Below are 9,664 nucleotides of genomic sequence, written 5' to 3'. Positions count from 1 at the left end.
ACCCCCACAGAAAGAAGTCGCCAACGGGAAGATAGCCAATTACAGGAAGAAATGTCCATTGCATCCCAAACAGAAATCGAGGACTCCAGCGACTCAGCCAATGAGAAGCCGTCACCACCCTGAATGCCTGCTTTCCTCCAGCGGACTTTCCTTCGAAACAACCCTCCCAATTTCCTCCTTTTTCCCTATAAAATATTATTTTATAGGGAAAATTTGTTGGATTTGCCTGTGGTCTGCCACAGCACGGATATCCGGAATTTCAATTATTTGGCTGTTCCTGAATAAACTCCTTTCACTGGTAAAATAACCAGCTGTTTTATTTGTAAGGTCGGCAACTTAAACCACCTGAGACACCATTGTTTGCTTGTTCATCTTGCTTGTTGTTTGTCTTCCCTCCTGCGCTGGAACGGAAAGGCAGAGCTGTCTTTTTTTTCACAGCTATATCTTTATTATCTAGAGCAGAAGCAGCACGTGGCAGACACTCTGTTGATATTTGTTGGATAAGTTAATGAATCAAGAGTGGAACCATTGAGAGCCCGGGGGGAGTGGGGAGGGTGGTGGAGGGGGGCTTTTCTTACAATCTTGTACAAGCTGCTGCCTTATCTTCCTCCACAGGTTGGTGGGAGAGCGAGCCGTTCCTTAGAGAGATGCAGAGATGGAGGCAAGTGGAGGCCAGGTCTTGGGCATCTCTGACTCGATAGCAGAGAGCTAGTCTAGAATGGTTGTTTCTTCCTCCAACTCAGGGTCACCACACAGGCACAGTTTGTTCTCCTTGGCTGATGGTCAAGTCCAGAAGTCCTGCCCCAGATTTTCTTTAAAAGGAGAGAGGGTGTGAAATTGGAACATGGAAGAACATATGCAAGTTGACGAGAAGGAATTTTGGAGAGTTCTCAAGGCAGGGGGAGGTGATGACAGGAACTGTGAGAACCCGGGACGCCCTGTGAGCAGTGGGCCTGTCCCATCTCGAGATGGCTCGTCCTCTACAGAGTGGGCTACAGAGGGGCACTAACGTCTCCTTTGCTTCTAGAATTAGTGCCAAGCGCTTACATATTGAGTGACTGTCCACGTGATGATGCCAAGAGCGAAGGAAAGATTCCAGTGGACACACAGGTATAGTTTCCTTTTACGGTAAAAGACATGGAAATTTCTAGAGATGGTCAATGAAGGAGAACACACAGCTCCCGGCGGGGGTTGGCTTCCCAGATGCCTCACTTCCCCAAGAAGACAGGATGGTGGCGACTGCCAGCTGCTCAGGATAAGGCCCCCTGGGGAGAGGCCCTTTTGGTTCTCACAAGGCTCTGATACCTCCTGGCTTCCCTCTCACGAGTCTCTCAGGAGCCTGGCTAGAAGCCTGCCTGCTACAAGGAGCAAGCCAATGGTGACAAGCCATCTCAGCCCCATCCTGAGAACTGGCCATGGGTCCAAAGTGACCCTCATTTCTCAGGCACATCCCTCAGCAGGTGCGGCCTTCAGCCTGCCTGAGGGCTGCATGTGCATGTGTGTTATTTCTTTAACCTCACACTGGCCCACAGGGAGCCATCATTTTCATGAAATAGCTAGTCGCCTACTTCATGAGTGAGCCTCCAAGAGGTCAGAAACCACGTCTGTCTAATGCCACAGCTCATGCACTGTTCGTCAGACCTGCTGGAACTTCCTCTGGGTTTGCACACACCAATTTCCCTTTAGTACCTTAGTTAAAATTCCGTTTTTAAATGTGTTTCCCTTGTTGAACTTTGGGACATTTTTTTTCTTTAATGACAGCCAATATATTTAAGAGCAAGTGTTGACCTTTAGGGTCTTTTTTTCACTGTTTCAGTGGATTTTCTTTTGTTTATTTTGTCCTGCTGGTTGGGACCGTGTTCCCTGGAAAGAAAAGTAGGCCTTTGTGTTTAAACAAAGACAAAACTCACCACATAGTCAAGTGTTTGATGTTGCCAAGACTGAACCACCAAAAATGACCTCTACAGAACAGGGGTTGTCCAAGCAGAGGGACCTTGACCCCAATGCCCCAAAGATACAGACTTAGCTTTTTAAGCTAAGACCTCAATCCCTTTCAGCTCTTCTTCGACAATAGCTGGCCTCTCTTTACCCACAGCTCCTGGGCTGATGTGGGCACGGGCTGTCTCTCCCGGCCCCTGCTTCCCATCCCGGGAGTCCTACGCCATCCTCCTTTCTGACCTCCAGCAGGTCACAGAAAGCAGCAGTTATGTTTGGCTGACACTCTCATGAATAAGTCAGTTCTGCCAGATACTTCCAGTTGGGGCGTTTTTTGATGTATAAAAGATTAATCTGGAACAAAATGCTTTGCCCTGAGTGAAACTGATTCCAGACACATTGTGCAATGGAAATATGTCCTTCAGGCAGAAAGGCCCTTCACGCTGCCCCTGGAATCATACTGTGCCCGAGGCTGCTGATCGTAAACGTGGTGAGGAGAGGCAGTCAGCAGCTGTGTGGCTCTGCACAGCCATCCTTTCTTCACACTCCCCTGGTTTCACCCACCGACCCCAGCTTCCCACGTGACGGCCCCCAGAGCTCTGCTCACTGTTGTCCTTCCCTGTCCTGTTGGTCACCTTAACAGAAGGGTCTTTCCTGCCTCCCCCCAGCCCCCGACACACATGCACAGCAGAATCACCTAACGGTATTCGACTCAGGTAGGGAAATCTGCTCTTTTCAATATTGATGACAAGAGGGGAGGAGAGAAGCCCTCTCCCTCCTCTGGGATCGTGTGCTCTAAGGATCAGCTAAGCTGGAGCTGCCATGACCGACCTTCTTACCAGATAGAGAAAGCCCACTTGAGAATGAAGTCAACACGAGGGAAGCAGAGCAGAGGTGTAAAAAGGCAGATTTCTGATGGAATTCAAGCTGAAAACCAGCCTAGCTTCTGAACTTTGACTTTAAGTGAACAAGTAACTTGGTTTTCCCCCCTTACTTTACTTTGACTAGAATTTCTACCACTTTCAAGCAAAAGATCCTAGACAAATTCGACAGATGATACAATTAATTCAGTCTGAGCACGAGAAAGCCCTACTGAAGCCTGTGTGTTGTTCTGGTCAAGCTTTATCAGACCCCCTCAGCCAAGGTCTTGTGTGTTCAACAAATTCCCATCTTGGTTATACCACTTGCCTCAATTCGCAGCTACCTGGCTACTAAATACATGTGGAATTTTGTTCCTACTCATTATTACAAGAGCAAATCAAGGTCCCATCTGATATTCTTCAGAAATTGCATGGCTGTATGAATACTAGAACCCAAGGGCTGATATCTCCCTGTTTATCTATTAATATAATCTTCAAGGTCAAAAAGTCCTTCAGGTCACACATGTTTCCTGACACCCTAATACATGCCCAGCGCAGTGCTAGGGAACAAAACTCTGTTGCATACACCACATCTACGATGTCTTAGTTTCTACTGCTTACGGCTCTCTCTCTCCTCTCTCTCTCTCTCTCTCTCTCTCTCTCTCTCTCACACACACACACACACACACACACACACACGCAAACATGGCATCGCCCATTGTGGGCTCCTATCATGTCATCTTTACTGTTTTGAGGACAGGGCTTTGTAATAAAGAAATGGCTCTGCTTCTCAATGCAGTTATAACAGAATTGGTTCTTTGGATGAATCCTTAATCTAAATGTCCACTAAGAACACGCTTTCTTCTCTGTTTAAATGCCTGATGTCACCACTATCCTCCATATTTGTGTGGAGAACATTTTGCACTGTTTAAAATTAATCTGTTATTTTTGGTTGTCTCAAAATAACTTTAGTGAAGAGGAACGTTTCCAGACAATTGCTTGTCAACTCCCCTTCAGAACAATAGCCTCCAAGTTCATTTTTGTTCTTGTTTTTGATGTAACTACACCCCAGGGCTACAATAGTTTTGCAACAGTGGCAAGAATGGAGCTGTAGGAAGCTGGACCCACCACCAAGAATTTAAGTAGATTCTGATGGTTCAAGTTCATTACTAAAATTAATAAATCTCTTCAAGGAAAAGGTAGGTGGGGTCATTACTCTTGCTTTTCATAAAGCTATAAAAGGAAAAGCGCGCCCATCTTGGTCAGGAAGGAAAAGAATTAATCTACTACTAAGATCTGAACATAATCGCTCAGCAGCTTCTCCCCCAATAGGCACAAATTCCTTTCCCTTCCTGCAAGGAAGTGAGGAAAAACAATTAATCTAAGAGGAAAGTAGCCCAAGGGTTCCCTTACCAGCACCATGGCTAGACAGCATGAGCATGCTTTCAGTATTTGCAGACTAACTGAATTACCTCCCCTGTACATTTGTCATGCTTTCGAGATGCTTCATATGGGAACCCCCACCTTATGTTTGAGGAACCCCTCCAGTTTATGAAGTCGTAGCAGGTGCTGTCTCTCCAAAGCTCCCTTGCAGCTAAGGAGCAAGTACTGAGACTCTGCCACTCTGGTGTCCTTGTGCCAGACTCTGAGATGGAAGCTTGGTCACAAGCAAGCCGTCCTGTGCAGAATCCATTCTGGCCAGGTTGGTGGGAGAGCGGCACAGAGACATAATCATGGACTTCTTTTGGATATATACCCAGGAGTAGATCATTGGGTTTAAGTATGTTTAGCTTTAGTGGGTACTGACAAACCCATTTTTCCAACGTAATTGTTTCAATTTCTATTCCCACCAGCAATATAAGAGAATTCTAGTTGTTCTACCTCCTTGTAAATATTTAGTATTGTTAATATTTTTAGTTTTAGCCATACTTGTGGGTATTTAATTGTGTTTCATTATGTGTGTGCCGTGTGTCTATGTGTGTCTCTCTAAGTGAACGTGGATAAAACATTTAACTCGTGAATGAAGGAACCAGAAGAATGGTAAAGCTGACTCAGAGGATTGTAGGAGAGGCAGAGGTGTTCGTAGTCATTGGAAGAAAGAATGCTAATTTAGATACAAACCTGGTTAATGTTCTACAGGTCAATGAATCTATAACCTCTAGGTTTATCTGTTCTACTAGAAATCATTTACATTTCTACAGGGAAAACATCATTTGCATTGCTCTATAAAGAATAATTTACATTTTATTCCATTTTCTAAAAGTTAATATCTATCTGGACCTGTAAAATCCTAGTAAATACCAATTAGGGGTCAAGGTGGGGCCTGCTTGACAATGAAAGGACTTGTAGTCATTCTTTTCCCTTTACAAGTTATGGATACTTTTTTTATTAATGGTTCCTTCATTGTTATCACCAATTAACCTGTGTTTTAGCCTGAAACGCTTACACAGATGCAGCAAGAAGCATCATCTAACACATGGAAGCAAACTTGTGGTCTAATCAGCAAATCTAGGGCTTTATCTACTTAAGCATCTCTAAGCCAGAAGATTGACTTCTGGCTGAAGATGTGTAGAAATTGTATTTTCAACAGTCTCCATCACTCCAAAGATATTTTTAAATCATTCTTCTATTCCAAGGTTAGAGAACCAAACCCAAGAAATTTATCTTCACCAGATTTTACCTGCAGTCACTATACACGTGGGTGAATTCCTCTCTCTTCAAGGTCCTCCTGATTCTGAGGGGTGAATAAGAATAAGATACCCTTTTTAAATTTTCCACTAAATTAGGATTATAGAAAGAAGAGTTAGAGGTGAATTAAGTAGCAGTATCTAGCATGTACCTATCAAAATATAACATTGAAACTAGTACTAACATCATTCAGTCAACAAATCAGATATTTCTCATCAGTTCCTTGTGTTTTGCTTAATTAACTCTTGCTCCACTAGATATTGTGGAATAGGATGTGTTCATGACTTCATCCGTTTCTGGACTGAAAGAGTCCTGGACATCCTGACCTGTGGTATAACCCAACAGTTGTCTAAGCAATGTCAGCTCAGAAGCTGTGTATGCACAAGCCCAGTCTTTGAGGTAACAACAGACCTTGAGTCCTTTCCACTAAGTCTCTGAAACCACCCTTTTTGTTAAAGATCCATTTCTAGAGTTGTAGCTTACAGGAGACACTGTGCAAATACGGGAGGAAGACTGAGACCATTTGTCTACTAGGGCATAATACACGATTACTTTACGAGGATTTGCGCAATGTTTCCCCTGAAGGTCAGAATAGCTTACAGACAGCCAGAGTATTAGCAGATTTCCAGGACCTTCCAATCTATTGTGTAAAGTTGTGCGAGCTCTGAGACATATTTGCTGTAACTCTTGACCAACACAGAACTAACCCAGGAAAGGCTGAGCCTTTCTCAGATTCGACAGCTTTTCCCATGCAGCTCCTACAATATTGTTGAACTAATTAAGAAATACGGACCATACCAGAGCTAGTTATTTTTAACATCTCTTTTAAAATAAAGTTAAATATGTAAACACATAAGAAATTGGTCTTCCATTTGGAGGACCTCTGGGAAAGCACAAAGTTTGTACAGGTGCAAAACATCTTGAAAAAGCTTTCTCTGAATCCAAGATCTGATGAGGGGAGGGCAAAACTGAAATAATTAACCCTGGAGGATAGTCACTTGGCCCAGTAACACAGGTGCTAATGAGCAGCGACTAGAGAATGACCAGAGCAGGGAGTTTGGCCACCTGTTGAGGAGTGATCAGATGGCACTTAAAACGCAACGCACAGAAGGTAACACAATTGTAAGAATTCTTAGCTCATTCAGAAGTAACTTTTATTGGTCACTTGCTTGTTTAATAATCAAAAGCATAACGTCAGCACAAAAGCACAGAAAGCTACTCTGGTAAGACACAGAGTCTCTGCCACTCGAGATTACATAGAAGGTAAGTCAAGAACTTTTACTACATCTGTTGATAAGAGCAGACTAAGCACGACAAGGCCAATGTGTCATTTTAATGGGGGAAAATATTTAGAGGTAAAAGATTCCTAAGTTTGATTGTTTTTTAAAAAATCTTGTGACTAGGGGGCTTTGGGGAGAAGAGGGGAAAAAGAAGATTGACAACAGATGTTAGCTCAGGTGCCAATGTTTAAAAAATCTCATGAATAAACTCATCAAAATTAAACCACCTTTGCCAGAGTTCTAACACACTTCATTGCTTCCATTCAGCCTCATTATTTGCAGGTATTATAATCCCAGGCAAACGAAATTTCTTTCTGCAAACCTAGAACCTTTGACCCATATTTCCTCTGTCTGCTCTGCTCTTCCAAAGCGAAGAGGACAACTCACCCCGCTTCCTTGCATCCACGTCCATATGTTCTGCCACCACTGTTTCTAAGATGCTCTCAACCACGTAGAGTAATTCTAACTTTTAAACAAAGTAAGTAACTTCTCTTTCATGTAGAACTCTGGAAGAGGGGTCCTTAAGAACTGTTTTCATACACTAGTATTTTAGCAGACCAATAAAGCAAATATATATATTTATTGTAAAATATACATTTATATTTTATATCAAAACATATATATATATATCTCAAGGAAGAATAGATCCTGATCATCCCAACAGAGATCACCAAGAGGTCAGTGTGGAGACGAAATCCCCGACCAGTGCTGCCACCAACAGAGAATGTCACAGCAGCCGTGCACAAGCCAGACTCACGTGTGCACAGAGCCATATCTGTGGAGACTCACCTGGAACATGCTTGTCTCTGGACACCTGAACACCGATGAGCAAGGGGCATGGCCCTAACAAGGCACAGATGGGCTGATTGACATGACCCAGAAGCAGAAACAAAAACAGAAACACAGACTCGGGGTAAAAGACGATGGAAACAGTTGGCAGAGCTGAGGGTCTCCTGCTAGGGCTTCTCTGCAGGAGCCAAGAAAAGACACACCTGGTGCTGCACAGACCGTATGATGTTGTCTTAGGCAGGGCAGGTGACTGGTTTTAGAAGATGACCCACTGAGACATCTCTGTGGAATCTACAAAACTGGTCAAAATGCAATATTCAAATAGTTGAGCTGTAGCTCCCATGCTTACGAAGCGAGCATGTGTTAATCATTTATTATAGTGAGGGAACTAGCAAAAGGTTAGAGCTGGTTTGGTTCCTGATTTTGGTTTTAAATTGCTTTTCTTTAATTGGCATCCTTTTAATACATTTCTTTTTTGTGTTTAAATTGCCCAGATTTGGTTTCTGTTGCTTGTAACTAAGAGACCTGACTACTACACAAATTGATACCATCATTAATTGCAAACAACAGACCTCTAGAGGAAGGAAGAAAATTTTGGAGTGTTATCTAGTTTTGTTGGAGCTGAGGGCCATGAAAATGTAGCTAAGAGATGCGACTCTGGCAGCTGATGCTTGATGAGCTCTCCCGTGAGGTCCCCTGGAATTCACGGTCCCATGAATTCAAGGCTTTAGGGGAGTGAAGGCGTGCATTGTCTGTAGAGGATTTAAAAACATTAATGCAAGTAACTACAAGTTGGTTTGATTTTTATTATCATCTTGTACCCACATACCCATCCCACTAGCTTTCTTTGGCCTCTGCAGAAAGCAGGTTGGGTCTTGGAGAAAGAACGATGAAGAGTAGTAACTCCTGTTACAACCACCGTTGCAATACCAGTCTTTTTGCTGGAGAAAATCAGCACAGGCCAGTATACAGCTTTTGACCCAGCACATCTATTTCTCTCTGTTCTAATCACTAGAGAATGTCCGAAATACACCTCCAGTTTCTCACCTCAGAAGCACATCACCACGGTGGTGGGGAACCGGAGTTCAGTACATCCCATCAGACATTCTCCCGGGGGACATTCTTCCGTGGGACTTTGTCCCATGGGGCATTCTTTGTTTCATAGGACATCGCACTGGCCCGCTGTATGGAGAATACTGGCTGAGAGGAGCTGCAGAGCCAGAGGTAACCCTCACCCAATATGATTTGGTAAAATACGTGTGTGTCAGAGGGTGGGAAACAAATTCCACAAAATTCAGGGGCCTGATGAATCGTGTTCAGAGGTCCAGCAGGTTGTGACGTACCCTCTGAATTAAGGAGCGTCTTGCTGTCTTTTTCACCCCCTACCATAAGAAGGAGGTCACTTGGCGGGCCTCTTCAGGGTTTGGAGGCAACATTCAGTTGACTATTCCCAAGCATTTACTAGACGAATTGGAAAACTGCCACGTCTGAGTTTGACTGGGAACAGAAGACGGCTTTCTAGCCCATCCAGGCTGCGGCACAAGCAGCTCAAGCTATTGGCTATTATGACCCAGAATAACCGATTCACCATATTGTGTGGACAAAGTTGAAAACTAACAACTGCCAACGCATCCTGTAAAAAGCAACGAGGAAAGGGATGGAAAAAAGGAAATTTAAAAAATAAATATGTATGTATATTTTAATGTATGTACATGCATACTTTAAATAAAATGTATATTTATTTTTAACATTTCCTTTTCTTCTCTATCCCTTTTCTCATCGCTTTTTTTAGGATGCATTGGTAATTGTAATATTTCAACTTTGTCAACTTTGGTGACAGAGAAAGAAAAACCCAGGGAAACATTCTACAATCGTCTTTCTGAAACTGGAGATGACACCGCAGTAGGTAATCACGATCCCCTCCTCTAATACTCGCTCCGTGTTCTTTTTGTCTTTATCCGTTTCGTGGGGTTGTTGAGGATCCACAACAGGTGACCAACCCAGACCTTCATTCCTGGGGCTTCCGAGACGCATGTGAATATCGTTCCAGCAGCCGGTTGTTAACACTTACCAGTGGATATGGAAGCACTGGGAAGAACCCCGGAGGATGTC

General features: G+C 43.5%; 1 long non-coding RNA gene across 1 annotated transcript in view; it reads left to right on the top strand.

Moving 5' to 3' along the window:
* Positions 1–6,628: 6,628 nt before the first annotated feature.
* The window catches only part of LOC123279387 (uncharacterized), a 3,541-nt gene continuing 505 nt past the window's right edge, over positions 6,629–9,664 (top strand). Inside the window, exons 1-2 of the long non-coding RNA XR_011497806.1 lie at positions 6,629–8,776; positions 9,345–9,458. This is a non-coding gene — a long non-coding RNA (uncharacterized lncRNA). The remainder of the gene's footprint in view (positions 8,777–9,344; positions 9,459–9,664) is intronic.

Source organism: Equus asinus, chromosome 24 (assembly GCF_041296235.1).
Source record: "Equus asinus isolate D_3611 breed Donkey chromosome 24, EquAss-T2T_v2, whole genome shotgun sequence".
Taxonomy (NCBI): Eukaryota; Metazoa; Chordata; class Mammalia; order Perissodactyla; family Equidae; genus Equus; species Equus asinus.
This window is presented reverse-complemented; position numbering and strand designations above follow the sequence as displayed.